General features: G+C 40.0%; 1 pseudogene; it reads right to left on the bottom strand.

The window, feature by feature from the left end:
* Positions 1-2,501: 2,501 nt before the first annotated feature.
* On the bottom strand, positions 2,502-5,192 carry LOC101445071 (nucleolar protein 58-like; annotated as a pseudogene).
* Between the last annotated feature and the right edge of the window lie 1,174 nt (positions 5,193-6,366).

The following is a 6,366-nucleotide window of genomic DNA, read 5'->3' as shown; positions in this document are numbered from 1 at the left end:
CTGTAAACTCTATAGGTGATGTTGTTATTAAAATATGAGCCTTTAGCCCACTGGGTGGACTGGGGGAGAGTGTAAACTACAATGTAAACCACTATCCATGTGGTGCAGCAGTGCTCCAAAATGTATTCACCAAATGCAATGAATGTGCCACGATGATGAAAGAGGTTGTTGATGAGGGAGGAGTGGGGTGAGGGGGGTGGGGGTTATATGGGGACCTCATATTTTTTTAATGTAACATTTTTAAAAAAATAAAGGAGGAAAAAATTTTTTAAAAATAGCTTTTAATATTGGACCATCGAAAAATATATATATATGAGCCTTTAGAATCAGATAGTTTTGGATTTAAATTCTGACTTTTCCACTTACTACCTGAGTGACATGGGCAAAGTAATTTAAGCTCTGTGAACTGTAGTTTGTTTAGCAATCTTGTGTGTGTTTGTGTGTGGGACGATCATACTTACTTCAAAGGCTTGTTAGAGGTAAATGGTGCCCAGTACCAACACCTGGTATTTATTAAGGGGTCAATAAAAAGTCACTGTGATAATGATGATGTCAGTAAGGAGGGAGACTGAAAGATTGATAGTGCTGCTGTTTGCATAATAACAACAGAATTTCATTTCTGTTTTTTTCTAGCATATTCACTAGAGACTGCAAGTTCTTGAAGGTAGGGACAATGTCTGTTTTGCTTCCATTTTGTTCATTGCACTGAGCATCTAGCAAATAATAGGGGCTCAATAAATATTTGTTGAATGAATGAATGGATTGATAAATGAATGCTTTATTGATAGAAAAGAATTTATTTCACATGTCAACATACAACTTTGGAATTAGACAAATGTATGTTTATATATTGACTCATTCGTTTACTGTGTAAACTTGGCTAAGCTACTTGACTTCTCTCTGATTCAGATTCCTTATCTGTAAAATGGGAAAAATAACAGAATCTACTTCATAGGAATATGTGAACTTAATGAGATATTGTATATAGAAAGTTCAGCACTGTGTTTGGAGCACAATTCCAATAAAAGTTAGCTACAATCTGGCTTTCTCTGCATATTTCCGTCCTCCTCTCCCATTTCTCAGCCAGCTCTGTTCTTTTTCCCCATTTCCCAATAAATTATTTTTTACTAGCCTCACTAAAAAAAAAAAAAGTTAGCTACAGTCTATAAAAGGAAGGCACTGAATAGACAAGTGACCATTTGACTTAAACCAACCTGAAAGAATGGCTGATTAACTCAACTCACTTGAACTCATAGTGTTTTCCTAATGTGCTGCTGAAACATTATCCCAAGGTGGAAGCACACAAATGTTTTACAAGTGACATCATTAAGATAGTGGTATAAGATGTGCTGGTGATCATTTCCTCTTAGAAACAGAAAAAAAGGGGAGGCAGAATCAACTTTCTTAAAACTCTGGAAGACAGTCAAGATTAGGGAACAATTCAACAAATGCTGAATAAGGGAAATGAAAAAAACACCTTTTTTGGTTGGAGAGCATCAGAACAAACTTACCGGTCTGGGCCCTTCTCCTATGCTTGAATCTACTGGCCCCTTGTAGATGCCTATGCACATTCAAGTGCAAGTCCCTAAGGCCCAGGTAGCCCATGGTGGCTGTTTGGTGACCCATGAACATTTCCAGTGTAGGCCCCTATGACAAGATTACTGGTGGACTTAAATGAAAATATTGTGTGTCTTTGTATACTGACCCCAACTGGCTCCATGGAAAGCAGACTCAAAGCAGGTCTGGATCCTCTAACCTTGAAGTTACTGGGGGCAGAAAAGTTATGTGGAAAGGAAACCATGGATGCAGAGAGTGCCCTTATAGCTGAAAGATGGAGTGAAAAGACCAGAGTGCAGGAGTGGAACTGAAGTGACTCCATCTGCCAAGGTAGGTGGGGAACTGTAATAAGAACAAAAGCACAGCCCAGGGCCTGGGGCGAGAAACTAGAGAGAGGTTCTCCTCTCTTGAACAGGAAACAGTTGTATACACTGGGATATTCTTTTTTTTTTTAAAAAAAAAACAAACAAAAAATAAAACTCATTTAAAATAAATACAGGGGTAGAATGATAGTAGAAAATAGTAAAAATGAAAAACAGACCCAAAAGGCTAGAGAAACACAACAGTGAAGTACTTAAGTTGATCCATCTAGTCAGTGCCTTCCAAAAGGCTTAGTTTTAAATTAACCATTTGCAACTTGCATTTTTCAGCTGTAATTATCAAAACAATAATCTTCAGATGCCAAATAAAATATAGAAGAGGCCAAAGATTCTCTACCTCAAATATAAAGATATCACAGCATTGCTTAAAATACAAAGAAAATATATCAGAGATTCTTAAGAAAAGATGACATAAGAGTCATCAGAGTTGATGAGACATAAGAGATGATGTCAAGGCAAATAAATTGTCTTATTTAGGTTTGAAACTACAGATGATCCTGACTGAATCTTAAGCATGATGTGTCCAGATGAATTTCAGTTATGGTTCCCTTCCATTAATCTTCATTATCTTTCTTTTTTCATTTTTCTTTTTTTTTTTTTTTCTGGACTGGGAATTTCTGTGATGGTGCATGGCTCCTCCTCAGAAAGTGGTTCTTCCTTAATGTGTTTCTTCTTATCCTTTTTCTAATTCTTCACAGAGGTCTCATCTACCACTAGTATTTCTTCCTGTTCTTCTTCTACTTCCTCTTCAACTTTCATTTTAATCTTGGCTTTCTTTTCAGTAGTTTCCTCCTCTTTATCTACCTGTCTTGGGTTTTTAAAAGTTTGGCCATGTAGAGTCACCAAAAAGGGTCATAAGTCTTCATTTCACTTTTATGTTCATATTTTTCTCTTTTTTGGTAATGCTGTTCCTGTTCCACTTATTTTTCTTATCCCTCTATCTTCCAAGGTCCTTGTAGCAGTTTGATATGGTTATGGATTCCAAAAATAGATACTGGATTATGTTTGTAATCTGGGCTATACCTGGGCATGATTGAGTTATGACTGGGGCTTTGATTGGGCCATGTCATTAGGGTCTTGAGTCCCCACCCCTTGGTGGGTGGGGACTCACAGATAAAAGGCATGGCAAAAGACAAGAGTTGAGGGTTTTTGATGTTGAAGTTTTGATGTTGGAGTTTGATGTTGAAGTCTTAAACTGGAGCCAGGAGAAGAACACAGAGGAATAGACACCACTCCTTAGACACACCCAACCCCAGGGAGAGAGACAGAGCCATTTGCCTGATAGTCTACAGCTGACCTTGTGGAGAAAACAGAGGACCTGAGACCAGAGGGAAACAAGACCATGGAAGGGAGGAACCCAGGAAGCCTGAATCCTCACAGACATTGGCAGTCATGTTGCTCCAACATGTGAAAATAGACTTTGGTGGGGGAAATAACTTATGCTTTATGGCCTAGTATCTGTAAGCTCATACCCCAAATAAATACCCTTTATAAAAACCAACCAATTTCTGGTATTTTGCATCAGCACCCCTTTGGCTGACTTTGCTGTGTTCTTAACTCCCATTGCAGAACTAGAAGCCTCACCAAAAGCATCATAACAGATAGCCAAAACAATTTTGGCTGCCATTATTAGAGAAACCTTTCCTTAGTATTTGGGACTTGTCTGCCCTACAAGTGAAGCATCCTAAATGAGACCATACTTAGGGGCATCCCATCTAGACTTGAGGGCTCTGAAGAGTACCTTTTCTTCTCCAAGAATCTGAACTGTAGAAACTGCATGCTTGGCCAAATTCAGAAGCAAACCTGCAAGAGCAATAAGCCATGCCCCACCTAATTCCCCAACCATGACTGTAACATTTTGAGCAATGACCATCATTTGATTTTTGTAGGTATTCATAGAAATGGGTTCTATATTCTGAGATTTTAATCACCTGGGTACAGAGATGCAGAATATTGCAAATATCATCCTCTGAAACTTCTGTTCCCATAGATATCTCTGCAGCTGCTTTCACTTCTTCTTCAATATCTTCTGGCAGTAATTCTGAAAGTTTGGCAGTGGCATAGTTCTTCCTGTCACCAACTTTCTGCAAACACTTGCAATATGTCAAATTATCTGAAGTAATTTTTCCTAGTTCATGGAAATGCCAGCCATACATACCATTCTCTGTACTGCATAATGTAGTTGTTTAGTTCTTTATCCAAGTCATCCAGCAAGGAAATTGCCTGAACAATCATTGTGTCCTCTTTATCAGTGCTAATTCACTCATTATTGAGAAAGACTGTGGGCCAGTTCAAGACATACAGCTGCCATTTCATGTGGTTCTATTCCAGGGATTAATCAATCCATCTGTGAATGGATTCCTCTCATAAATTCATTATCAACAGGGCTATTGATACAACTGAGATTCATCTTTTCCTTTATGACCTCTCCCAGTTTAGCATCAGCTACAGCCAGGGGTTCATGTGCTTCTTTTACTATTTTCTTCAGAACTTTCTTTAGTTGCTTATTGATTTTGCCCTCTGTCAAAGCTGTGAATGCTTGGTCTGAGGCAGAAAAGCTTTTACTGAATTGTGCTTCAGCATTATGCCATGGATTCCACAGGGTCATCACCTTAAACACTTTTTTTTAAAAAAAGATTTATTTTTTATTTATTTCTCCCCCCTCCCCTCCAGTTGTCTGTTCTCTGTGTCCATTCGCTGTGTGTTCTTCTATGACCGCTTCTATCCTTATCAGTGGCACCGGAAATCTGTGTCTCTTTTTGTTGCATCATCTTGTTGTGTCAGCTCTCCATGTGTGTGGTGCCATTCTTGGGCAGGCTGCACTTTCTTTCACGCTGGGTGGCTCTCCTTAGGGGGCGCACTCCTTGTGCGTGGGTCTCCCTTACACAGGGGACACCCCTGCATGGCACGGCACTCCTTACATGCATCAGCACTGTGCATGGGTCACTCCACACGGGTCAAGGAGGCCCGGGGTTTGAACCGCGGACCTCCCATGTGGTAGGCAGATGCCCTATCCATTGGGCCAAGTCCACTTCCCACCTTAAACACTTCTCACCCCTAATCAGTGGGAGGGAAACAGCCCTGCTAATGCTTCTTCTGTACCCTGAAATTTCTCAAAATGTTTTAGCTTTACTATTTTGTTTGCATTCTTTGGAGTTTCAAATTCTTTCCACAGACTATCAACCACATGAAGTTTCTTCTCGTTCAGAACTTAAAGATGGCATAGCCAACGGACGATTCAAATAGCACCAACATGGTGAGGCTTGATCAGGGTGTAATGCAGCACACCACAAGCTCCAATACCAGTGGGAAATGATGAAATTTGTAACCCCAGAAGGCCTGTAGGGCCACAGCTTTCACAGAATATTTGTGCATGCCACCATGCAAAGGCTCAGGTCACATTGCCCAAATGTTCCATATAGGACAGCATATAGAATGCTAAAACATGCTACTCCTCTAAGGTTTCTTGGATATGTATGTCCTAAAAGTTACTGTGCACACCCAGGGCAAGATGCAGGCTCAGAGAGACCTGACAAGAACCAACTTGTTAATCATGGCTGTTCTAAAGATTTGGTGTAAACTGAGTTAAGTGTTAAAGAATGATATTTTTCATTTTTTTAATACCCAAATTTATTTTTTACTTTTAGTTTTTCTAAATTGCTAAGTATTTTAATCTTTAAACCTATTTCTAATCTTTAAACCTATCATTACTATTTCATTTTCCTATTAATTGAATTTGGCAGTATATAAGGCATCATTTTTGAAGAAGTTTTGGATCACAGAGTGTTCAACTATGGCAGGGGAGGAGCACTGGTGTAGGGTGTCATCGATGGGGGATGCATGGGTGGGAGGAAGTTCTCCAGGTCATGCATATAGGGTATATAGATATGTTCAGGTGTTCGTTGGGTATTGACATAGTGGGTAGAGTTTCACCCAAAAACCGAGGGAGTGCTGAGTTCCCATCCTGGGGAGCTCTGTTGCATTTCCCAATGGAACAGCAACAATCCCCCAAGTGCAAGGGCAAAGACCAGTGAAAAAGGATGGTCCAATGATGGACCCTTGCTACTGATAGCTGTGCTTATGAGTTTGTGTGCTTGAAATTTCAACTAGGCCTAGAGCTGCAGGGTGCCTAAGAGTTACCTCCTGAGAGCTTCCATGTTGCTCACATGTGGTCAATCTCTAACCCAAACTTAGCACACAAATGTATTTCATTCCCCCCAGCATGGGACATGACTCCTGGGGATGAACCTTCCTGGTGCCAAAGGATTACTATCAAGGATCAGCTGGTGATGCAACCAGAAAAAGCCCTTGAATAAAAGGGGGAATTGGTAAAAACAAATGAGTTTATATGGCTAAGAGACTTAAAAATGAATCAGGAGGTCATCATAAGGGTCGCACTTATGCACATCTCAGCAGGATCTCAGAGATA

This window comes from Dasypus novemcinctus, chromosome 26 (assembly GCF_030445035.2).
Source record: "Dasypus novemcinctus isolate mDasNov1 chromosome 26, mDasNov1.1.hap2, whole genome shotgun sequence".
NCBI lineage: Eukaryota > Metazoa > Chordata > Mammalia > Cingulata > Dasypodidae > Dasypus > Dasypus novemcinctus.
Note: the sequence above shows the minus strand (reverse complement) of the source record. Positions and strands in the feature narration are given on the sequence as shown.